The 26488-nt window shown below is 38.3% G+C and overlaps 1 pseudogene; it reads right to left on the bottom strand.

Moving 5' to 3' along the window:
- Positions 1 to 3159: 3159 nt before the first annotated feature.
- Positions 3160 to 15136, bottom strand: LOC138414158 (tigger transposable element-derived protein 1-like; annotated as a pseudogene).
- Between the last annotated feature and the right edge of the window lie 11352 nt (positions 15137 to 26488).

Below are 26488 nucleotides of genomic sequence, written 5' to 3'. Positions count from 1 at the left end.
TAGCCCAGATCTGGGATAAGGGAAAGGCTAATTCTAGCCTTGTTTCAACAGTCTCCAGTGTATCTTCTGTTAATTGCCCTCTCTGGACCAGATGAGTGGCGATGCTTCCTGTAGGCTAGGCTCCAGAGAGTTTGCCTAGGTTGGAAATCAGAAAAAGTAAGAACAGATAATGATCTAGAACGCTCATTAAACTAGTGCTCAGTAATGGTGACACAAAAAGAGCACTAAGGGGTTTCCCTGGTGGCACAGTGGTTGAGAGTCCGCCTGCCGATGCAGGGGACTCGGGTTCGTGCCCCGGTTCGGGAGGATCCCACATGCCACGGAGCGGTTAGGCCCGTGGGCCATGGCCGCTGAGCCTGCGCGTCCGGAGCCTGTGCTCCGCAGCGGGAGAGGCCACGGCAGTGAGAGGCCCGTGTACCGCAAAAAAATAAATAAATAAAGAGCACTAAGGAGGTAGAGAGTCTGATGAAATCTCTACAAGTTGGCAACTACATAAGTGTGGAGAAAGTTTTGTTTTGGACTTGAATAGGGAATATAAAACTCGGATCCCGGCCATAAATTCTGTTTTGAAATGACATCAATTTAGCGGATCCCTTCCACTCCCAGGCAAAGTCTGAAAATAACCTCTGAGAAGAAACCTTTGATGAGGATCAAGACCCATGTGGGACAGGAAGCTGGGAGGAGGGAGGTTTTGTATGGAAGGACTTTGTGGAGGTCATAGATAATGGTATGACAGAATTCAGAGGTAAAAGAAGTTGCAGAATGTGGGTTTCCAGGCAAAAGAGACTGAGAGCTAGAGAGAAACACATGTAACACATGAGCAAAACTATCGGTCCGCAGAATCCAACCGCAGGTGTAATTCATGGGACAGTTTTACAGATCACCATGATGCCTAGTAGAAAGTGTCCACCACAAAGGCTACCTCTTCCAGAGAAGATTTTGGTGTGATGAGCAGTTGGACCAAGACTTGAAGTATATTCTAACCTTTTTTTCTTATGTATGTATATGTTTTGTAAATAATGGGCTCATCATTACACAGCTTTTTTTAGCTGCTCTTTTTTGCCTAAAAATATAACAAGAAGCTCTTTTCAAATAATGTTTTATCAACTCTTTCATTCAGCAAATGTTTACTGAGCACATACTACGTGTCAGGTGCTGTCCTTGGCACCAAGGATACAGTGGTGACTATGACATTTAAGTCCTCAGTCTCAGGAGATTTCAGCCTGGCGGAGGAGAAAATAAATAAATGATAAAGGGAGACTGTGAATGTCAGGGCTTGATAGGAGCTACATGAAGAATTCAGCAGGGTGATGTGATTGAGTGTCTGAGTCTACTTTCCATTGGATGGTTAGAGAAGGCCTCAGTGAAGAGGTCTTACACTGAGAATAGCAAGAGCCAGCTATGCAAAACGAGGGTAAGGAATCACAGACAAATGGAAAGCTAGTGCAAAGGCTTAAGGCATAAAGAAGCTCAGACCATGTAAGAAACAGCAAGAAGGCCAGTGACTGAGTGTAGTGGGGAAGAGAGGCGAGGTCACAGCAGTTAGGAAGGCCTAGATCTCCCGACAGAAGTGAGAGGGGTTTGGAGTTCTATTCCAAATGTGAAGGGAAGCCATTGGAGATTATTTTATACAAAATGTGTATGTGTATGTGTACCAGCTTTTCTGAGGTATAATTTACTTACAATAGAATTTCCCAATTTTAAATCTACAACTTGACTACTTTTCATAAATATATACAGTTGTATAATCAATACCACAATCTACTGGGTTAGCCAAAATTTCATTCAGGTTTTCCCATAACATATTACTGAAAAACCCAAATTAAATTTTTCATCAACCCAATGTGATATAAAACCTTTTCATCACTCCAAAAGGTTTCTTCTGTCTCTTTGCAGTCAATCCCCTCTCTCCTAACAACCACTGATCTGCTGTCACCAGAATTTTAACTTCCCTAGAATCTCATATCAAAGGAATCATGCAATGAAGACAATTACATAATTTGCAGGGCCCTCATTAAAAAAATTATTAAGAATTTCAAGGCAGCAAAAACAGAGCATTAAACCAAGCACAGGGCCCTTCTGAGCATGGAGCCCATGTGACTACACAGGTCAAACACCCCTGAAGCCTGCCCTACATTCACCGTGTAATTTTTTGGTGTCTGGCTCCTTTCACTTAGCACTGAGATTAATTCATGTTGTTGCATGGACCTGTGGTTTATCCCTTTCTGTTGCTGAGTAGTATTCCATTGCTTGAGCATGCCACAATTTATTTATCTACCAATGAAAGAACATTTGTACTGTTTCCAGTTTAAACTGCTATAAACATTTAAATACAAGTATTTATGTGAAGTCTTTTGAAGAGAAGTTTTTAATTTTAATGAAGTCTAAATTGTGAACCTTTTTCTTTTATGATTCATACTTTCTATCCCCAATCTAAGAAATATTTACCTAACCCAAGATAACAAAGATGTTCTCCCAACTTCTTTCAGAAGTTTCACAATTTTAGATTTTAAATTTAGGTCTATGCTCCATTTTAAGTTAGTTTTGTATGTGGTGCAAAGTATGATTCAAAGTCCTTTTTTAAAAAATTTAATTGATTTATTGGCTAGCTATGAGAAAGGAACTAACAATTTGCAAATATCCTTGGAGTCCTAAATTCGGTTAGCTGTTTTTTCTTTTTTTGGCTTTTTTCTTTCAATTTATTTAAACTAAAACAAAACAAAAACAGTTCACCCATTTCTCCCACCCCCTTCATCCCCCACCTCTTGTCAACTGTTCTCTGCATCTATGAGCTTGGGGTTTTTTTTGTTTGTTTGTTTTTTAAGATTCCACATATATGAGATCATACAGTATTTGTCTTTCTCTTTCTAACTTATTTCACTTAACATAATGCCCTTGCATTTTCATTTTTCATTTTTTGAGAAACACCTATACTGTTTTCCATAGTGACTGCAACAGTTTACACCCCCACCAACAGTGCACAAGTGTTTCCTTTTCTCCACATCCTTGCCAACACTTCTTCTTTTGTATCTTTTTTTATACTCACCATTTTAACAGGTATAAGGTGATATCTCATTGCTGTTTTGATTTGCATTTTCCTGATGATGATTTCCTGATCTGCATCTTTTCATGTACCTGTTAGATATCTGCATGTCTTCTTCAGAAAAATCTCCATTCAGATCTATTGCCCATTTTTGAATAGGATTGTTTGCTTTTTGATATTGAGTTGTGTAAGTTATCTATATGTTTTGCTGAAGGTTGAGGTGGCTGTAGCAATTTCTTACAATTAGACAACAATAAAGTTTGCCACATAGACTGATTCTTTCACAAATAATTTCTCTGTGAAATGCAATGTTGTTAGATAGCATTTTACCCACAGTAAAACTTCTTTCAAAATTGGATTCAATCCTCTCAAACCCTGCCACTGCTTTAGCAACTAGGTGAATGTAGTATTCTCAGTGCTTTGTTGTCATTTCAACAATCGTCATACCTTCTTCCCTAGGAGTAGATTCCATCTTAAGAAACCACTTTCTTTGCTTATCCATAAGAAGCAACTACTCACCCACTAAAGTTTTATCATGAGATTGCAGCAATTCATTTACATCTTCAGTCTCCACCTCTAATTCTAGTTCTTTTGCTATTTCCACCACGTCTGCAGTTACTTCCTCCACTGAAGTCCTCAAAGTCCCTCAAAGTCATCCATGAGGGTTGGATTCAACTTCTTCCAAACTCCTGTTAATATTGCTATTTTTACCTCTTCCCATGAATCATGAATGTTCTTAATGGTATCTAGAATGGTGAATCCTTTCCAGAAGGTTTTCAGTTTACCTTGCCCAGATCCATCAGAGAAATCACTTTCTGTGGTGGCTGTAGCCTTATGAAATGTATTTCTTAAATTACAAGACTTGCCATTCAAAATTACTTCTTGATCTATGAGCTGCAGAATGGATGTTGTGTTAGCAGGCATGAAAACAACATTAATCTCATCGTACAAGTCCACAAATCCATCAAAGCTCTTGGGTGGCCAAGTACATTGTCAATGAGCAGTAATTTTTTTTTTTTTTTTGAGCTGTAGTTCTCAACAGTGGGCTTAAAATATCCAGTAAACCATGTTGTAAATAGATGTTCTGACACGCAGGCTTTGTTGTTCCATTTCTAGAGCACAGGCAGAGTAGATTTAGCATAATTCTTAAGGACCCTAGGATTTTCGGAATGGTAAATGAGGATTGGCTTCAACTTTTAGTCACCAGCTGCACTAGACCCTAACAAGAGAGTCAGCCTGTCCTTCAAAGCTTCTGAAGCCAGGCATTGCCTTCTCCTCTCTAGCTATGAAAGCCCAAGATGACATCTTCTTCCAATAGAAGGCTGTTATGTCTACATTGAAAATCTGTTGTTTAGTGGAACCACCTTCATTAATTATCTTAGCTAGATCTTCTTGATAACTTGCTGCAGCTTCTCTATCAGCACTTGCTGCTTCACCTCGCACTTTTAGGTTATAGAGATGGCTTCTTTCCTTAAAGCTCATGAACCAACCTCTGCTAGCTTCAAATTTTTCTTCTGTAGCTTCTTCACCTCTGTCAGCCTTCAGAGAATTGAAGAGAGTTAGGACCTTGGTGTGGATTAGGCTTCGCCTTAAAGGAATGTTGTGTTTGGCTTGATCTTTTATCCCGACCACTAAAACTCTTTCCATATCAGCAATAAGGCTATTTGGCTTTCTTATCATTCCTGTGTTCACTGGAGTAGCACTTTTAATTTCCTTCAGGAACTTTTCCTTTGTATTCACAACTTGGCTAGAGGCCTAGCTTTGAGCCTATCTCAGCTTTTGACATGCCTTCCTCACTAAGCTTAATCATTTCTAGCTTTTGATTTAAAGTAAGAATTCCTATCACTTGAACTCTTGGACCTCATTGTAGGGTTATTAATTGGCCTAATTTCAATATTGTTGTGTCTCAGGAAATAAGGAGGCCCAAGGAGAGGGAGAGAGATGGGGGAATGGCTGGTCCCTGGAGCAGTCAGAACACGCACAACATTTATCAGTTAAGTTTGAAGTCTTATGTGGGTGCGGTTTATGGTTCTCCAAAATAATTACAATAGTAACATCAAAGATCACTGATAACAGATCACCACAACAAATACAAGAATAATTAAAAAGGTTGAAATATTGTAAGAATTTCCAAAATGAGACACAGAGTCATGAAGTGAGCAAATGCTGTTGGAAAATGGCACCGATAGACTTACTTGATGCAGGGCCACCACAAACCTTCAATTTGTAAAAAATGCAGTATCCGTGAAGTGCAATAAAATGAAGCAAAGTAAAACAAGGTATAATGGAAGCAAAAGTGGAAGCAGAGAGATCAGCTGGAAGACTATAGTACAAGTGAGAAATGATGGAAGCTGGGACTGGTTTTGAGCAGTGAAATGACAAGATCTCACTCTGGTTTTGGTTGTCGTTTTCCTAATGGCTAATGATACTGAGCATTTTTCATGGGCTTATTTGCCATTTATTAACCATCTTTGGTGAGTGTCCATTTAAACCATTTACCATTTTGTTTTTGTTGTTGTTTTACATTTAAGTTCAATGCTCACTACAGGGTTTTAAGCAGAGGAGTGACAAGATCTCATTGTAGTTTTAGTTGGCATTTCCCTAATATCTAATGATGGCAAGCATTTCTTTGCCATCCATTGAACATCTTTGGTGAACTGCCCATTCAAATCTTTTGTCTATTTTGCTTTTACATTTAAGTCTATGATCCATTGGAGGATTTTATTTATTTATTTATTTTTAGTATTTATTTATTTGGCTTGCTGGGTCTTAGTTGTGGCACGTGGGATCTTTGTTGTAGAATGTGGGATCTTTTAGCTGTGGTGTGCAGACTTCTTAGTCACAACATTGGAGGATTTTAAAACAGAGGAGTGACAAGATCTTTTTACAAGATCATTTAGCTACTATGAGAATGGATTATAATGAAGCAAAAGTAGAATCAGAAAGATCAATTAGGAAGCTATTGTCCAAGGGAGAAAAAAGGGAGACTTGTACTGGCCTGAGAATAGAAATGGACAGATTTGGAAAATTTTAGAAGTAGAATTGATAGAAACTGCTGGTACATTGGTTGTGGAAGATGGGGGAAAGACAGGAATTCTTATATTTGGGGCTTGAACTACAAAGAAGATGGAGAGGCTATTGACTAAGATGGAAAAAATTAGAAAGTGGTGGAAGAAGCAGGAGAGGGAGGGGGCCTGTTTTGGCCATGTTAAATGTAGGTGCTTTTAGATATCCATGCAAGATGTTAAGGAGGCATTTGGAGATAAAAGTCCAGCATTTCAGAGAGAGATCAGAGTCAGGGAATTTTTTTTTTTATGGCCTGTAGATGGTATTTAAAACTAAAATAACTCTTATGTACAAAATTGTGTGTCCCACTCCAAATTTCATAGGTTAAAGCCCTAACCCACAATGAGATTGTAATTGGAGATAGAGCCTTTACAGAAGTAATTAAGGTTAAATGAGGTCATAAGTGTGGAACTCTAACCCGCAGGACTGGTGTATTTATAAGGAAAGGAAGAGACACCAGGAATACACAGCTACTAAAAGATCAAGTAAAGAATAAAAAAGAAACAATAAGATTTAGAAACACTGGCAGTCACTAATAACATTGACAAGACAGTCTTAATGGATTAGTGCAGACCCAAGATTAACTAGAGCAGCTGGAGGAAAAAATGTGAAGTAAAACAGTGACTAAGACAAGTTTTCAAGATGTTTTGCTGTGAAGGGGAGCTAAGAAATGGGGTGGTAGCCAGAAGGTCATATGGAGTCCAAAGAAGTTTTTATGGGTTTGTTTTTGTGTTGTTTTTAGGATGGGAGATAATGGTGTACATTTGTGTGGAAGGTCAAGTAAAGAATCAAGTAGAAAAAAAAAAAGAATCAAGTAGAGTGAAAGAGCTAATACAGGAGAGAAGGAAACAAATGCAGGAGGTAAGTCCTTGAGGAAGTCGAAGGGGTAGAATCCAAGTGAAGGGTTTGAAGTTTGATGGGGGACAAGGCAATGGTGCTTCTATTAGGTTGACAGAGTTGATGGTGTGAAAATGAAGAGATTCTCTCTGATTGATTCTTTTTTTCTCATTCAAATACAAGGCAAGTTCACAAGCTCATGTGGGAATGCAAATGTAGAATTTAGGGGCTATCGGGGAAGGTGTGGTATAATTGTCTTAGAAAGTGGGAAAGTGAACATACTGGAGAAATTTCATAGGAATGCTCAGCAATGTTGAAAGTCCAGGGAGGAGTTTTTCCTGGAAGTCTTCTAGCTGACTTACCCTTCTATTTCAACAACCTAAATAGACTTCAGATTTACGCTTAAACTAGGGACTGGAAGTGCCTTAATTGAAAACGTTAAACCTCTACCCAATTTGAAAACATAGCTATGATTCTGTTAGCAAGTAAGAAGGCAGGGTGGTGACTTTGGGGTAAGCAACCAACAGTATCTGCCATACATTGCCAGGTTGATAAGTGAAAAAAAAGGACATCATTGTTTTAATTATACTTATTTCTTTGATTATTAGAATTCTTTTTTTAATTTTGGTTGGTCATTTAATATTTTTTCTTTTGTGAATTAGTTGTTCATATAATTTATCCAATTTTTCTATATTTAAGTTGATCTTTATGAGCATTTTGTGTATTTTTTAAAACATTTTTTCATGTGGACCATTTTTTTAAAGTCTTTATTAAATTTTTTATGATATTGCTTCTGTTTTATGCTTTGGTTTTTTGGCCACAAGGCATGTGGGATCTTAGCTCTCCAACCAGGGATCAAACCCGCACCCCCTGCATTGGAAAGTGAAGTCTTAACCACTGGACCACCAGAGAAGTCCCATGAGTCTTTTATGTATTCAGGATAGTAATCCATAATCTATTTTATTTATTTCAAAATATATTTTCCAATTGTCATTTGGCTTTCTTTCTTACATGTACAGATGTTTCTAATTTTTCATATAAATCTGTCAATCTTTTTCTTTCTTTCTTGAGTATCATACTTAAAAAGAATGCCCCCACATTGGTTCAACATGGCAGAGTAGAAGGACGTGTGATCACTCCCTCTTGTGAGAGGACTGGAATCACAACTAACTGCTGAACAGTCATCGACAGGAAGACACTGGTAATCACCAAAAAAGATACCCCACATCCAAAGACAAAGGAGAAGCCACAGTGAGATGGGAGGAACTTCCACAATAAAATCAAATCCCATAGCCGCTGGGTGGGTGACTCACAAACTAGAGAACAATTATATCACAGAAGTCCAACAACTGGAGTGAAGGTTCTGAGCCCCACATCAGGCTTCCCAACCTGGGGGTCTGGCAAGGGGAGGAGGAATTCCCAGAGAATCAGACATTGAAGGCTACCGGGATTTGATTGCACAACTTTGACAGGTCTGGGGGAAACAGAGATTCCACTCTTGAAGGGCACACACAAAGTAGTGTGCACATCAGGACCTGGGAGAAGGAGCAGTGACCCCATAGGAGAGTGAACCAGACCTACATGCTAGTGTTGGAGGGTTTCCTAAAGAGGTGGGGAGCAGCTGTGGCCCATTGCAGGGCCAAGGACACAGGAAGCAGAAGTTCCAGGAAGTACTCCTTGGCGGGGGGGGGGGGGGGGGGGGGGGGGGGGCTCACAGAGTCAGCCAATAGCCTCACCAAAGGGCCTGTAGGCTCCAGTGCTAGTTTGCCTCAGGACAAACAACCAACAGGGAAGGAACTCAGCCCCACCCATCAGCAGACAAGTGGATTAAAGTTTTACTGAGCTCTGCCCACCAGATCAACACCCAGCTCTACTCACCATCAGCCCCTCCCATCAGGAAGCTTGCACAAGCCTCTTAGATAGCCTCACCCACCAGAGGACAGACAACAGAAGCAAGAAAAACTACAATCTTGCATCCTGTGTAATGAAAACCACATTCACAGAAACATAGACAAGATGAAAAGGCAGAGGACTGTGTACCAGATGAAGGAACAAGATAAAACCCAAGAAAAACAACTAAATGAAGTGGACATAGGCAACCATCCAGAAAAAGAATTCAGAATGACAGTGAAGATGATCCAGACCTCAGAAAAAGAATGGAGGCAAAGATGGAGAATATGCAAGAAATGTTTAACAAAGACCTAGAAGAATTAAAGAACAAACACCTAGAAGATTTAAAGAACAAACAAACAGAGATGAACAATACAATAACTGAAATGAAAAATACACTAGAAGGAATCAAGAGCGTAATAACTGAGGCAGAAGAGTGGATAAGTGACCTGGAAGACAGAATGGTGGAATTAACTGCTGTGGAACACAATAAAGAAAAAAGAATGAAAAGAAATGAAGACAGCCTAAGAGACCTCTGGGACAACATTAAATGCACCAACATTCACATTGCAGGGGTCCCAGCAGGAGAACAGAGAGAGAAAGGACCTGAGAAAATATTTGAAGAGATTATAGTCAAAAATTTCCCTAACATGGGAAAGGAAATAGCCACCCAAGTCCAGGAAATGCAGAGAGTCCCAGGCAGGATGAACCCAAGGAGAAACACACTAAGACACATGGTAATCAAATTGACAAAAATTAAAGACAAAGAAAAATTATTAAAAATAAGAAGGGAAAAATGATAAATAACATACAAAGGAACTCCCATAAGGTTAACAGCTGATTTCTCAGCAGAAACTCTACAAGCCAGAAGGGAGTGGCATGATATACTTACAGTGATGAAAGGGAAGAACTGACAACCAAGATTACTCTACCAGGCAAAGGTCTCATTCAGATTTGATGGAGAAATCAAAAGCTTTACAGACAAGCAAAAGCTAAGAGAATTCAGCATCACCAAACCAGCTCTACAACAAGTGCTAAAGGAAATTCTCTAAGTGGGAAACACAAGAGAAGAAAAGGATCTACAAAAACAAACATAAAACAATTAAGAAAATGGTAATAGGAACATACATATCGGTAATTACCTTAAATGTAAATGGATTAAATGCTCCCACCAAAAGTCACAGGCTCTCTGAAAGGATACAAAAACAAGATCCGTATGTATGCTGTCTACAAGACACCAGCTTCAGACCTAGGGACACATACAGACTGAAAATGAGGGGATGGAAAAAGATATTCCATGCAAATGGAAATCAAAAGAAAGCTGGAGGAGCAATACTCATATCAGATAAAATGGACTTTAAAATAAAGACTGTTGCCAGAGACAAGGAAGCACACTACATAATGATCAAGGGATCAATCCAAAAAGACGATAGAACAATTATAAATATATATGCACCCAACATAGGAGCACCTCAATACATAAGGCAAATGCTAACAGCTATAAGAAAGGAAATTGACAGTAACACAATAATAGTGGGGGACTTTAAAACCTCACTTACACCAACGGATGGATCATCCAGCCAGAAAATTAATAAGGAAACACAAGCTTTAAATGACACATTAAACCAGATGAAATTAATTGATATCTATAGGACATTCCATCCAAAAACAGCAGATTACACTTTCTTCTCAAGTACACGTGGAACATTCTCCAGGATAGATCATATTTTGGGTCACAAATCAAGCCTTGGTAAATTTAAGAAAATTGAAATCATATCAAGCATCTTTTCCAACCAGAACGCTATGAGATTAACAATAAGTTACAGGGAAAAAAATGTAAAAACACAAACACATGGACGCTAAACAATACATTACTAAACAACCAAAAGATCACTGAAGAAATCAAAGGGGAAATCAAAATATACCTAGAGACAAATGACAATGAAAACACAACAATCCAAACCTTTGGGAGGCAGCAAAAGCAGCTCTAAGAGGGAAGTTTATAGCAATACAATCCTACCTCAAGAAACAAGAAAAATCTCAAATAAACAATCTAACCTTACACCTAAAGGAACCAGAGAAAGAAGAACAAACAAAACCCAAAGTTAGTAGAAGGAAAGAAATCATAAGTATTAGAGCAGAAATAAATGAAATAGAAACAAAGAAAACAATAGCAAAGATCAATAAAACTAAAAGGTGGTTCTCTGAGAAGATAAACAAGCTTCATAAAACTTTAGCCAGACTCATCAAGAAAAAGAGGGAGAAGCCTCAAATTAATAAAGTTAGAAATTAAAAAGAAGTTACAATGGACACCGCAGAAATACAAAGCATCTTAAGAGACTACTACAAGCAACTCTACGCCAATAAAATGGACAACCTGGAAGAAATGGACAAATTCTTAGAAGGGTATAACCTTCCAAGACTGAACCAGGAAGAAATAGAAAATATGAACAGACCAATCACAAGTAATGAAATCGAAACTCTGATTAAAAATCTTTCAACAAACGAAAGTCCAGGACCAGATGGCTTCACAGGTGAATTCTATCAAACAGTTAGTGAAGCGCTAACACCTATTCTCAAACTCTTCCAAAAATCTGCAGAAGAAGGAGCACTCCCAAACTCATTCTATGAGGACACCATCACCCTGATACCAAAACCAGACAAAGATACTACAAAAAAAAAAAAAATTACAGACCAATATCACTGATGAATATAGATTAAAAAATCCTCAACTAAACACTAGCAAACAGAATCCAACAACACATTAAAAGGATTATACACCATGATAACATGGAATTTATCCCAGGGATGCAAGGATTCTTCAATATACACAAATCAATCAATGTGATACACCATATTAACAAACTGAAGGATAAAAACGATATGGTCATCTCCATAGATGCAGAAAAAGCTTTTGACAAAATTCAACACCCACTGATGATAAAACCTCTCCAGAAAGTTAGCATACAGGGATCCTACCTCAACATAATAAAGGCCATATATGACAAACCCACAGCAAACATCATTCTCAATGGTGAAAAAACTGCAAGCATTTCATCTAAGATCAGGAAGAAGGCAAGGATGTCCACTCTCGCCACTATTATTCAACATAGTTTTGGAAGTCCTAGCCATGGCAGTCAGAGAAGAAAAAGAAATAAAAGTATACAAGTTTGAAAAGAAGAAGTGAAACTTTCACTGTTCACAGATGACATGATACTATACATAGAAAATCCTAAAGATGCCACCAGAAATGTACCAGAGCTAATCAATGAATTTGGTAAAGTTGCAGGATACAAAATTAATGCATAGAAATCTCTTGAATTCCTATACACCAACAATGAAAGATCAGAAAGAGAAATTAAGGAAACAATTCCATTCACCATTGCAACAAAAAGAATAAAATACCTAGGAATAAACCTACCTAAGGACGTAAAAGACCTGTACTCAGAAAACTATAAGACACTGATGAAAGAAATCATAAATGACACAAAGAGATGGAGAGATATACCATGTTCTTGGGCTGGAAGACTCAATATTGTGAAAATGCCTTTTCTACCCAAAGCAATCTACAGATTCAATGCAATCCCTATCAAATTGCCAGTGGTATTTTTTACAGAACTGAAACAAAAAATCTTAAAATTTGTATGGAGACACAGAAGATCCTGAATAACCAAAGCAACCTTGAGAGGAAAAAAAAAAACAGGGCTGGACGAATCAGACTCCCTGACTTCAGACTATACTACAAAGCTACAGTAATCAAGACAATATGGTACGGGCACAAAAACAGAAATATAGATCAATGGAACAGGACAGAAAGCCCAGAGATAAACCCATGCACCTTTGGTCAACTAATCTTTGACAAAGGAGGCAAGGATATACAATGGAGAAAAGACAGTCTCTTCAATAAGTGCTCCTGGAACAACTGGACAACTACATGTAAAAGAATGAAATAGAACGCTTCCTAACACCATACACAAAAATAAACTCAAAATGGATTAGAGACCTAAATGTAAGACCAGACATTATAAAACTCTTAGAGGAAAACATAGGAAAAACACTGTTTGACATAAATCACAGCACGATCTTTTTCAACCCACCTCCCAGAGTAATGGAAATAAAAGCAAAAATAAACAACTGGGACCTAATGAAACTTAAAAGATTTTGCACAGCAAAGGAAACTGTAAACAAGATGAAAGGACAACCTTCAGAATAGGAGAAAATATATGCAAATGAATCAACGGACAAAGGATTAATCTCCAAAATATATAAACAGCTCACACAGCTCAATATTAAAAAAAACAAACAACCCAATCCAAAAATGGGCTGAAGACCTAAATAGACATTTCTCCAAAGAAGACATACAGATGGCCAAGAAGTACATGAAAAGCTGCTCAACATCACTAATTATTAGAGAAATGCAACTCAAAACTACAATGAGGTTTCACCTCACACCAGTTAGAACGGACATCATCAGAAAATCTACAAACAACAAATGCTGGAGAGGGTGTGGAGAAAAGGGAACCCTCTTGCACTGTTGGTGGGAATGTAAATTGATACAGCCACTATGGAGAACATTATGGATGTTCCTCAAAAAACTAAAAATAGACTTACCATATGACTCAGCAATCCCACTACTGGGCATATACCCAGAGAAAACCATAATTCAAAAAGATACATGCACTCCAATGTTCATTGCAGCACTATTTACAATAGCCAGGTCATGGAAGCAACCTAAATGCCCATCAACAGATGAATGGATAAAGAAGATGTGGTACATATATACAATGGAATATTACACAGCCATAAAAAGGAATGAAATTGGGTCATTTGTAGAGATGTGGATGGACCTAAAGACTGTCATACAGCATGAAGTAAGTCAGAAGGAGAAAAACAAATATCGTATATTAACGCATATATGTGGAACCTAGAAAATGGTACAGATGAACTGGTTGGCAGGGCAGAAATTGAGACACAGATGTAGAGAACAAAGTTATGGACACAAAGGGGGTAAGGGGGGTGGGATGAACTGGCAGATTGGGATTGAAATATATACATTAATATGTATAAAATAGATAACCAATAAGAACGTGCTGTATAAAAAAAGTAAATAAATAAAAATTAAATGTAAAAAAAAAAAGAAAAGACTGCCCCCAGGTAACTCCTGTGGTATCATGTTTTTAAGGAAAACCCCAAGATTGTGTAAATATTTATATATTTTATAGGAATTTTATGACTTCATTACATGTATGTATTTATTCCACCTGAGAATTGTTGTGTAACGTGAGGTAGAGATTTCTTTTTTTCCCCTTATGTTTAGCCATTTGCCTCAATGCAGTTCTGATCATGTTAGCCCCTTAATTAGATACTGTCAAAACTCTCCATACCCTCCTACTCTCACCTCCAGAATAATGTTCAGATTTCCTGTCCTGACATCCAAAGCACTCAATGGCCTGGCCCTGTTTTCTTTCCTACCCTGTTTCATGGATTCTGTGATTTTCCTACTGCTTTTTGAACTGTACAGAGACGAGACCCAGTGGGTGTGTAAAGCCCTCTGAGAACCATTTTGGCATAGAATAAGGGAGTCAAAACAGACAAAGACAGTATCTCTCACTCCCACTTCAAGTACAGAAACTCCCCTTTCACCAGATTTACATGATGATGCTTCCAGACAAGAATTTTATTGAAGATATTTAATTGCTTTAAAAGGAAAAATAAAAAACCAAAAAACCCACTCTCTAAACCAACTGATCCTCCTGTGTGAGCCTCACAATATCTGCTTCTTATAGATCAAAATCCCCAGGAAACAGACTTTGAGGCAGAGATCTGTGCACAAGAGTTTTATCGAGGAGTGATCTCCTGTAAAGGAGTGAAGGAAGTAGGATGAAATAGAAAGAGATGTTAGAACTCTGAAACAGTTACAATAGAGATTCCAGACAAAGCTAGGAGGACCTCTGAAGCTTGAATGAGATGTCCCAAATTGAGGTAAGGGGCAGTGTTGTCCAGCCGTTGGATTGTGGCTGCCCTGAGGAAGTAAACTTGGGTGAAGAACTCTCTTGGGTTGTGGGCCTTTCCTGGAGAAAGACTCAGATATTAGCCACCCACAGACCACAATTCCACCAGTTGGGGGAATGAGTGCCTCAGTTCTGCAAGGGTTTCTGGGCGGTACACACGTCTACACCATTTCCATGCACTGGCTCAGGCTATTTTGTCAAGGGTGACATTTCTAACCACCTCCAAATCTTACCTATCCATTAAGCCTGGCTCTATAGCCTCCATTGAACATTCCCTGATTCTTGTCATTGTTAATAATATTTTTCTCCTCTAAGTTTCAAGCACTTTATCTATATTCCTCTTCTGGCACTATAGCATTTATCTTGGTCTACCTTCCATTAGAGCCAATTTTTACTTCAATTAATTAAGAACTTTCAACGATCCAGGCAATAAACTAGGACCTGGGGATATAGCGTGAATAAAACAGATATGATTCTCTCCATACTTTAAACAAATAATTAGAAGTTTTAAAGTTCACAGTAGTAAAAGAACATGTAGCACAAAACAATTCAAACAAGGGTGTCAGGGAATGACTCTCTAAAGAAGTGATGTTAAACACAGGGCAAAAGCATAAGGAGAGAGTAGTTTAGTGAAAGAAGGTGATGGGGATAAGAAGTGGGTTGTATTCAAGTAAGAGAGAGTCGCAAATGCTAACACTGACATTTATTCAACAAATATATATATATATCTTCCTGTGTGTCAGACATCATTTTAGGTGCTGGAGTTCCATCACTAAACAAAACAGAAGAAAATTCCTTCCTCTCATGGACTTTGCATTCTAGGAAATGAAACAATCCAATATAGCTAGAGTTTAGAGAACAAAGGAGAAAGTGGTACGAGAGGTGCAAGATCTGACTGTATTGGTAGGTAGAGACAGACTACTAGAAGCCTGATAAGAATTTGAAAATATTTATACGATAGGATATGGTCAGATTTTTTTAAAAACAATAACTCTAGCTGCTATGTACATGTCCTCTCTCTCCTACGATACTGAAAGCTTTTAGAAGACTGGTCTCTAAGAAGCACATAAAGCCCCTTTGTAAATAATGGGCACCTAATAAACAATAACAATAACTAACACTTGAGTGCTTTCTGTGTGCACGAGACTGGTCTAAGCACATACCATGTGTTAAATCATTAATCCTCACAATCCACCATCTCAGCTGACTGGCTGAATGAGAGGAGGTATGCTTATTCCTTTGCAACACTGGAACATGGATACACCTGAAAATCTACAGATATGTGCAAGGTAAGGGGAGAAGGAAGTGACAGAGGAGAAAAAAAGTCAAAATGCCACATGCACAGCTCCATACGCCTTAGCATCTTATTCAAACCAAATCATTTTAAAACATTCACAGTGAACTACAAAGATAAGAATACGTGGACAAGAAAACAGCATGATCTTACGGCCAAGAAAGACTGGTGTACACACTGGCACATCTCTAGGGCCCTCATCATATCCTGTGTATTAATAACTGTTTAAACACGTGTCTAAAGAACATGATAAACTGGTTTAACAAAATTATTGTGCTTTCTGAGGAGGTGTTTTTTACAAATCATAATAATCTCTTAAAGCATCAACAGTAGCCCATCCCTCTTGTAAAAAAGTTTAATTTTTTTTTTTAAATCTCCTGGGGAGATTTAAATTTGTCAATTAATTTAACTTTGTCTCCTGGGGTCTGCAAAGAGACCTGCCCTGACTGGGAGACATGCCCTGATTGGGAGACCCCTACCCACCCACCCCCATCCCTGGAGTTCCCTGACATTGCAACACACTAAATGAAAGCATCTCCTGTAGCCTTGGAAGAGGGGCCGCACCTGCCTGCCTGAAAAGCTAGATAAATATTACCCTTACGAAGAGGCACCCAGGAACAGAGCCTCACAAGTATGTTCCTATTTCCAAATAGGAAACAACACAACGAGCCAGGCTATCTCAGAAGATGAGGAAAGGCAATTCAGGTGGGAGGATACAGTTGTGTGGCGAAGGGTGGTCACGTTTAATAGGTTTACAGGAGGATCTTTGACCAGAATTCCATTCACATACAAAACAAATGTGAAACAGTTCAGCGGTCCTTTCCTTCAAGCAATCCCGAGTTCTTGGATTAGTGTAGGTTTATCTATGTAGGTTTATCTGTAGATTTACCCATAAAGAACGGATAAATAACAATCAAGAGCCACACCCTCCCCGATCGGAGCTTTATTTCTGTGTGCCAATTTCCCGAAGATTGGATCTCCTGCTTGACTTCTTTAGCGTTTTCCTCCATTGCAGGCAAGAGTTTCAGCCCCTCGCTGGCCCTTGTCCCTCTCGCAGTGCTGGAGGCATGGCGGACTGATCTGAGTAGGAAATCAAGACACCTTAACTTTATAACATTTCATAAATTTTGTTTAAACAAGTGCAAACCAAAACCAGGATTTTGCAATAAAAAGTATTTTTTATAGAAACCAAACAAGACTAACAGCCATTAGAAAGGCAGAGGAACTGCTTTTTTTTGACAGCCCTGAAAAGCTTTAATGTCAAAGACAGGAGCCCTGTCACAGAACAGAGAGACAAGTTCTACCCCCTACTTGTTTATATCTTCTTGAGACCCTAACTCCACCCCAGCCCACCCCACTCCCAGAGGTCTTCCAGAAACAGAAGGCGTCAGGTTTAACCCTTTCCTTTACCACAGGGCCTTTTAACTGCCCAGAGACGTATGACTTGATGAACTACAGGCTGCAGCTGTGCTAAACGTAGTCAAAATCAATACATAAGCAAATAACGATAACGTTCTGTTAGCACATACAGGCACAGCGTTAAGCGTATATATTATTGCAGCAATCCAGACGAGGAAACTGAGGCTTAGAGATTAGCACCTGGCAGAATAAAGAGCAGATTGCTTGATCTAAAAAAATCTATGCTTGGGCTTCCCTGGTGGCGCAGTGGTTGAGAATCTGCCTGCTAATGCAGGGGACACGGGTTTGAGCCCTGGTCTGGGAGGATCCCACATGCCGTGGAGCGACTAGGCCCGTGAGCCACAACTACTGAGCGTGCGCGTCTGGAGCCTGTGCTCCGCAACAAGAGAGGCCGCGATAGTGAGAGGCCCGCGCACCGTGATGAAGAGTGGCCCCCGCTTGCCACAACTAGAGAAAGCCCTTGCACGGAAACGAAGACCCAACACAGCAAAAATAAATAAAAATAAATTAATAAACTAAAAAAAAAAAAACCTCGCTGTGAGCACTCTTTAAAAAAAAAAAAAATCTATGCTTTACCCACAGTACTACACTACCTATAAATTAAATTTATAAAATGTTATCTTTAAATAGACTTCTTAATCCTTAAGTACTCAAAATTGTTTTAAATTAAATAAATATAGCCGGGCAGCAAGTCTGCCTGTGGCTAAATTTAATGCTTAGGACAAAAATACAACTCAAATTATTTGCCTTTTTCATATATAATATGATATAGCTCAGAAAAATCAGAATCATTGATTCATTTACTCAAGAGATTTTTTGGAATTTCCTTCTGTGCGCCAGTGACAAAGAACACGTGTTGAACAGTCTCTGACCTCTTGAATTTTACTGGCTAGTGAGGGAGACAAACATTAACTACGGAAGCACACAAATATTTAAATAACTGTACATTGTTATAAGCGTTGTGAGGGACAAGTATGTGTTATGAGAGGATAACCAGGAAAACCAGTATTAACTGGGCTGTCAGAAAGGTCCCTCTGGGGAAGCAATTAATAATTTGAAATGTGAAGGATGCATAGAAAGTAGTTCGGCTGAAAGTAAAAGGAAGGAAGGTGTTCCAGGCAAAGGATATACTTTTACCAAGGCCCTGAGCAAGAAAAGAGCTTGGTTCTTTCCAGACTAGGGATCCCTGAGTAGGGATCCCAGGAAGAAGGTAGGAAATGAGGCTGAAAATGAAGAATATAGACCATCAGGAGTTGGATTTTACCCTAAGTGCAACAGAAACCCATTAAAGGATTCTCAACAGGATAGTCTTAGAATCTGATTTATTATTTTTAAAAGCTCAAATCTGGCTGCTGTGTACAAAATGGATGTCAGGAGGGCAAAAGTAAAAGAGGGAGATGAGGTAGGAAGTCTTGCTTACAGTCTTCCAAGCAACAAGATTGGGGCTTCCCTGGTGGCGCAGTGGTTGAGAGTCCTCCTGCCGATGCAGGGGACACAGGTTCGTGACCCGGTCCGGGAGGATCCCACATGCCGCAGAGCAGCTGGGCCCGTGAGCCATGGCCGCTGGGCCTGCGCGTCTGGAGCCTGTGCTCCGCAATGGGAGAGGCCACAACAGTGAGAGGCCCGCGTACCGCAAGAAAAGAAAAAAAAAAAAAAGATTGGTGGTGGCTTGGACTAAAGTGTCAACACTGGAACCTGAAGAGTTGTAAACAGTTTGTAGTATATACATTTAGAAGATTATAAGGTTTAATGATGAGTTTTATATGGGAGAGGATAAGGGAGGGGTGAGATAAGGTAGGGTCAAAGATAAGTCCCAGGTTTCTGAACTGAGCAATTGGGTAGATGGAAGTATAGAATAACTTGAAAATAAGAGTAAAAGGGGGTAGGGCTGGTAGACAGGTATCATCTAGACCAGCGTCTCTAATTTAAGGTATATACGAATCACCTGCAGAATCTGATTCAGTAGGTCTGGGGTGGGGTCAGAGATACTGCATTTCTACAAGCTCTCAAATGATGTCAATACTGTTTGTCCATCGACCACACTTCGAGTAGCAAGGCTCTACTCTACCAACCCAACATAGGGTTATAAAATTTTTATTTAATTATGATGATTTCCTAAGGAAAGGAGATTTTAATTACAAAAAAGAGAGCATAATTTAAAAATAAAGTTCTTTAATACGAAGTGATTTAATTTTATGAAAAAGTACACCACCCTTAGTTTGTCCATTTGGCCACAGATGAAATGAAATTTTTATTATGAACTGACTTTGAATAGCCACTGATCTAAACAAAATAACTTATTGATGAACAACATTTTTCAAATTTCAACTACTTGTGATCACAGCTACTATTTCATTCCTCTATAAAGTAAAAAGCTTATTCTTATCTATCAGGAACACACAACCACTGGAATCAGCTTAATATTGTTCTTGGCTTCTAACTGTGTTCAGTAAATCTTTTTCAAATCATTAGAATCATAGAAAATTTATACCAAGTAGAACCACAGAAAGAAAATAAGTGCTATTTTGACACATTGATATAAGTCAATATTAGAATTAGCTCCCTCCTCACTTTATTGAATGTTTTTAGTCAGACTTACTTTAGGTAAAATATATGTGTATTGTAAATTATCAGATAAAAGCTGGTAGTTTGGCAACTTTAAACAGTGACTAGAGAGCAATTAAATGGTCAATAAGATTAGATTGAATTTTAGAAGGATGAGAGGAAGCAAGTAGAGTTTAAATACATGAAATAGCAAGATGACAAGTATTGTTCAATAATTTCCAAATAATTTGTAAAGGCTTTGAAGGCAGGATCGATATTTTATACATTTTGGAATTCCCACAGTGCCTAGCGACATGCAAGGTGCTAACTAGCCAAATGAAAGGAATGTAAAACCTGAAAGAATAATAACAGTTAATGACCAAATATTAGAACAACGGTAATGTACCACTTGGTAAACTTTTACAGTTAAATGAAGCGAATGGGAGCCAGTAGTAATAATTAACACCTTCATCTTTTAGCAACAACTTACAATCCAATGAGGCAAAGTCCATATTTTAAGGATGTAAAATTGAGATTCATAGCAATTAGGTGATGAAAAACTAGAAGAAGCTAAAGGAGAGAAAACAATAATTTCTAACCCAGCGAGTCTCTAGGAGAGAGCCATAAATTAAAATATGTCAAGTCAAACCTTATTTCCTATATACACAAACTATATATTGAGATTCTGTTCCTAGAAGCCCACATGAAAATAGCCATTAATATTAAGAACTACCATACATTAGAATTTTAAGTGTCAATCATTGTGATAAGCACTTCACACAACTTAACTAATTTAATTTTTATGATAACCCTATAAAGTAAAAAAAAAAAAAATTATGTTCTATTTACAGATGAGGAAACCTAGACACTAGAGCTAGAGTTGGATTTCTGATCTGACTTCACTGTCCATGCTGTTAAACATAGCTGTACTGAGACAGGCTGGGACCTGGGGCCTGGGACTGTTTGCTGCAGTGCTTGCATGTGGACATGCATCTCCTAGAGCAATAGAATATAAAGAAACTGTAACTGCCCTGTTGTGACAAATTATGAACAGCAAGATACAAAGAGGCCAAAAACCACATGCCACTTCTGAGGTGCAGGGAGCAATAGCACGGTACTGCACATCATCCCTGCACACAGCACCACCAAGAGGGTATGCAGACCATCTAAGCCACCCTTCCAGCCCAATCCACCAATCGATCCCCACCCTCACCCCTTTTAAGGGATCAGCTAGCAGCCCCTCAGCGGGTGAGCAAGGGAACCTGTTACTTGTTTTTGCTCCCTCGTTGCTGCAGCACGAATCCCAGTAAAGCCTTGTCTGAATTCCTCATCTGGCCTCTTACCAATTTCTTTTGATTAAAGAGTCCAAGGGGGCTTCCCTGGTGGTGCAGTGTTTAAGAATCTGCCTGCCAATGCAAGGGGCACGGGTTCAAGCCCTAGTCCAGGAAGATCCCACATGCCGCGGAGCAACTAAGCCCGTGCACCACAACTACTGAGCCTGCGCTCTACAGCCCACGCACCACAACTACTGAAGCCCACACGTGCCCTAGAGCCTGTGCTCCGCAACAAGAGAAGCCACCGCAATGAGGAACCCGCGCACCGCAAGGAAGAGTAGCTCCCGCTAGCCGCAACTAGAGGAAGTCCGCGCGCAGCAGCAAAGACCCAACACAGCCAAAAATAAATAAATAAATATTTTAATAAAAGAGTCCAAGGACCCTGATCAATAACAATACTGTACTGTGAAAATACTGAAACTGACCATAAAGATTAAAAACAACATAAACATACATAAAATTAAACACAATATGAGAACTGTTTTGTAAATGTGGGAGGGTTTTTTTCCACATATACTTGTCCGGCCAAGACTCCTTAAGGTGTGAGTCAATGAAAGTTAGACTGAAAACATCTTTTTTCTGGAAAATCTCCCTATGGAAAATGTTCTTCTTTGCTCCAAGAAGTTGAAAAATCATAGTTCTGAGATTATGGGTATTTTTATTATTTTTGCTTACTTGTTTCTTTCCTGTGTTAAACATGTGTTACTTATGCAATTTTTTTAAAAAAAGAAAAACTTAAAGATAATTGGGAGATAAAAATAAAAAACTATTGTCAGGACCGAATTAATAAAGGTTGTATAGAACATATACCAATCATGCATAGTTAAGTGACAAATAACAACTAGAAAACTATCAATTTCCAAGTAAACATTGAACTTAAGACTTTATAGTCAAAGTATAATCACTGATTATAGGGTTGAAAAAAGAGGATGAATTTAATCAACAACACAATAAAAATGATTACTTTTGAGTAATGCAAAACATAAGCAAAAAATTCCTAATTTAAATTAGCATCCTAAGTCCAAAATAAGTATAATTATATCTTTATTTTTAATGGGGGATTTCTTTTAAATTTAAGGAACATTATAGAGGTTCCTTAAAAAACTAAAAATAGAATTAACATATGACCCAGCAATCCCACTACTGGGCATATACCCAGAGAAAACCATAATTCAAAATGACACATGCACCCAATGTTCATTGTAGTAATATCTACAATAGCCAGGTCATGGAAGCAACCTAAATGCCCATCGACAGATGAATGGATAAAGAAGATGTTGTACATATATACAATGGAATATTACTCAGCCATAAAAAGGAACGAAATTGGGTCATTTGTAGAGATGTGGATGGACCTAGAGACTGTCATACAGAGTGAAGTAAGTCAGAAAGAGAAAAACAAATATCGTATATTAATGCATATATGTGGAACCTAGAAAAATGGTACAGATGAACCAGTTTGCAAGGCAGAAATTGAGACACAGATGTAGAAAACAAACGTATGGACACCAAGGGGGGAAAGCGGTGGGGGGTGGGGTTGGTGGTGTGATGAATTGGGCGATTGGGATTGACATGTATACACTGATGTGTATAAAATTTATGACTAATAAGAAAAAAAACCCCACAAATATCACATATAGCAAATCTCATGACATTGTACACTTTAAATATGTGCAGTTTATTGTATGTTGGTTATAACACAATAAAACCAGAAAAACCTAGAAAAAAATTAACTAAACAAATACTATGTGCTTAGGTCATGTGGAAAATGTTTTTATAAAATGTCAAGCAAATTCCCCCATGTTGAACAGTATGTGATCTATTTGGAAAGATGTTCACAAAAAATCAGAAAAATAAAAGTACAGTATAGTATATGACCAAATATTTGATTGTCTAGCAAAAACTAAATGTATACAAAGTCAGACAGAAGTATTGGAATAAATTTCTTCATGAGATAGGATTTAAGATAAATTGTAAAGAAAGTGTGGGAAAGTTTTTCTCAATGAATAGTGTAGAAAACCTGCATCGAATTCATCTAAAGAGCATATTAAAAATACAAGTTCCTAGGCACCATCCAAGACCTGTGGAGTCTCAATCTCTGGTCTCTGAAATCAAGGAATCTGCATTCTAATACTTCCCTCAGAAAATCCTTCCAAGATGAGCTGATGTTTACAAGACCTTTCTTTCAATAGTTTCATTTACTGGCTGATATGCAAAGTAAAGATTGAATGACTTTTGGTGGTCATGCAAGGAAGTCTGAAGGGTCAAACACGGCTACACTTCCAAAGAAAATTTGCTGAGTTTGGGTGCTACGTGTAGGATGCTGAGTTGCTCTACAAAGGCCTCTAAAGCACAGAGTGAGATCTTCCATAATGTCATGGTGCTTAGAATACAAAGTCCTACTGGAAGGATGGGGCCTGCCTCAAACACACATTCAGTCTCCCCATTAAGACATTTGCTAGATTTCAATGCTGTAGGATGTGGGAAGCTAAAGAGCAAGCTCAACACCTCTGAAAGGAAAACCTGAATTTTCTCATCTTTGGGGGCCAAGAAGATAGAGATCTGTTAGATTTTTAGTCAGGCCTGCTCAAGTTATAGGAGAAAAGAGATGGACTGCGGTTCAGTCCTACTAAAACTAAAACTCAGCCTTGACCCATTGAATCCCTGATTGTATTAAAGTTGTCGGCTATTCACCTTCAAATAGTGAATACTTTCCAGTGGAAGATAATGTCTTCTGAATCTCTTACACTTTTCAAACACACAATGTTGTACCTAAAACAAAAAGTTGTTAAATGTGTGAGAAGACAGAGAAACATGATTTATAATCAAGAAATAAACAGGGAAAAGAAGCAGATCTAAAAATAATTCTCCTATTGAAGAACTCAAAGATTTAAAAATAACTTTAACCTGTTAAATAAAGAAAAATGTATACTAAATGAATGAAAAAATGGAGATTTAAATAGAATATTAAACAAGATTAAGATGGACATTCAAGAACTAAAAAATAAAATATCTGAAATTAAGAGTTAAGCAGAAAAGATTAGTGAATTCAAAGTCAGGTCAATAAAGAATGGAAAAGATGAAGCACAAGAAGAAACAATGAATTGAAAAAGATATAACAGAGAAATACGGGAAATAGTTAAAAGTTCTAATATACATGTAATTGGAGTCCAAGAAAAAGAGAAGAGTGAGAACAAAGTGGAAGAACTATTTGAAGAGATAATAGCTGAGTTTTTAAAAACTGGTTAAAAGGCATCAGTGAAAGAATTCAAGAAGCTCAGCAAATCCCAAACAGGATGAAAACAGAAGACACACACAAAAGCACACATACACAAGAATACATACACACACACACGACAGATGGAAGAGGATTGCCAAACTACTGAAACCAAAGGCAAAGAAAAAAATTTTAAGCAGGAAGAGGAAAAAAAGACATATGACTTTGAACGGAGCAACACTAAAACTAATGTTTGACCTTTCAACAAAAATTTGGAATCCAGAAGACAACAGAATACATTTTTAAAGTGCTGGAAAAAAGTTGTCAACTTACAATTCTGTACAGTCTGTTGTAAGATATCATTTAAAAATGACGATAAGGACATTTTCACACAACAAACTCTGAGAAACTTACTCATCAGGAGACCTGAATTATAGGAAATACCAACAGAAGATGTTCAAACTCAATGAAAATAATCCCAGATTATAAATTCAAAACTGCTGGAAGGAATAAGAAAAATGTAAAGGGTAAATATACTAGCAAATATGAAATATTACTGGCTGTTTAAAATAACAGTAACAAAATAATGTATTTTGGACCTATGTAGAAGTAAAATATTGACCAAAAAACCCCGAAAGGTGAAAAATGAATAAATAGATTTTACCTGTTGTAAGGTTCTTGTTTGAAACATAGTGTGAGTGATGGGTTAAGGTGCTATGTAATAAATCAAGGAGTCATATTTTATCTTGAGTAACCAATAAAAATTATACTAAAATGTATAACTAAAAAGCTAAAAAGGAGAAAAATGGAATAATAAAAATACTCTATTATTCCTTTCTTGCCTACTTTTGGATTAAAGGAAAAAAGAACAGAATTAGAAAACAACAAACAAGATGGTAAGCTTAAACCCAGCCATGTCCATAACATAAAAGGACTAAATCTACTTAGAAGACCAAGGCTTGATGAAAAACTAAAATCAACAACAAAAACGAATATTCTGTGTGTTTGCGTTTCCCTCCCTCTTTCTCCTACTGCTGTTGGCTGAATATGGAATAATCAAGATCAGTTTTTGGAGGACTAGGGGAAAAGGAAAGGGAGTTAGCAAGGAGGTGGAAAAGAACGACATCCCTCTCTCCCCCTTCTGAAGCTCAGATACACAGCTATTAGACAAAACAAAACGACAACAAAACTATAGATACGAAAGGCCATTTTCAATAGGAAATAAGAAATATGTGTTTCTATTAAACAGCACGTTGTACTGTAGTGTATATGGAAAATTACTTTAGCCTTCAGATGTAACTTTTGAAGAAAAAAAAAAAAGCCGGATGGTAAAAGAATAGTTTCCCAAGTAGTCATGATAGTTAAACCTAATTAATTAACCTAAGTAATTCAGAATAACTTTTTATTCAGAAATGCTTGAGTCACTAAACTTAGATAGCTATAAATCTAAGATTACACCGTTTGAGACTAAGAAATTAACCCACGCGGCGTAATTATTATCGAGTTAATTTCAACAAGTATGTACTGGCAATTTTTCTCCGCCCCCGACCCCTAGTTTCCAGCACCGCTAACATGGCGTGAAGGAGCGAAAGTGACGGTAATTGAGGCAGAAGCTGCGGTAGCGGCGCCCCGAAACCCCAAGGGGGATTCTTCCTCCGCTAGCTGCAGCCGGGCCGGGAGGCGAGTCTCCTCAGCCTAGGTAGACCCGTGGCCCCGCCCCACTCTGCCCCCGCCCCCGAAGCGTCGGGCCCACCCGACGGCCGCCGCGTTGCTATGGAAACCACCCCCGCGTTGCTATGGAAACGACCGTCGCTCCGCGCAGCCAATACAGAG

This window comes from Delphinus delphis, chromosome 8 (assembly GCF_949987515.2).
Source record: "Delphinus delphis chromosome 8, mDelDel1.2, whole genome shotgun sequence".
Lineage (NCBI taxonomy): Eukaryota > Metazoa > Chordata > Mammalia > Artiodactyla > Delphinidae > Delphinus > Delphinus delphis.
Note: the sequence above shows the minus strand (reverse complement) of the source record. Positions and strands in the feature narration are given on the sequence as shown.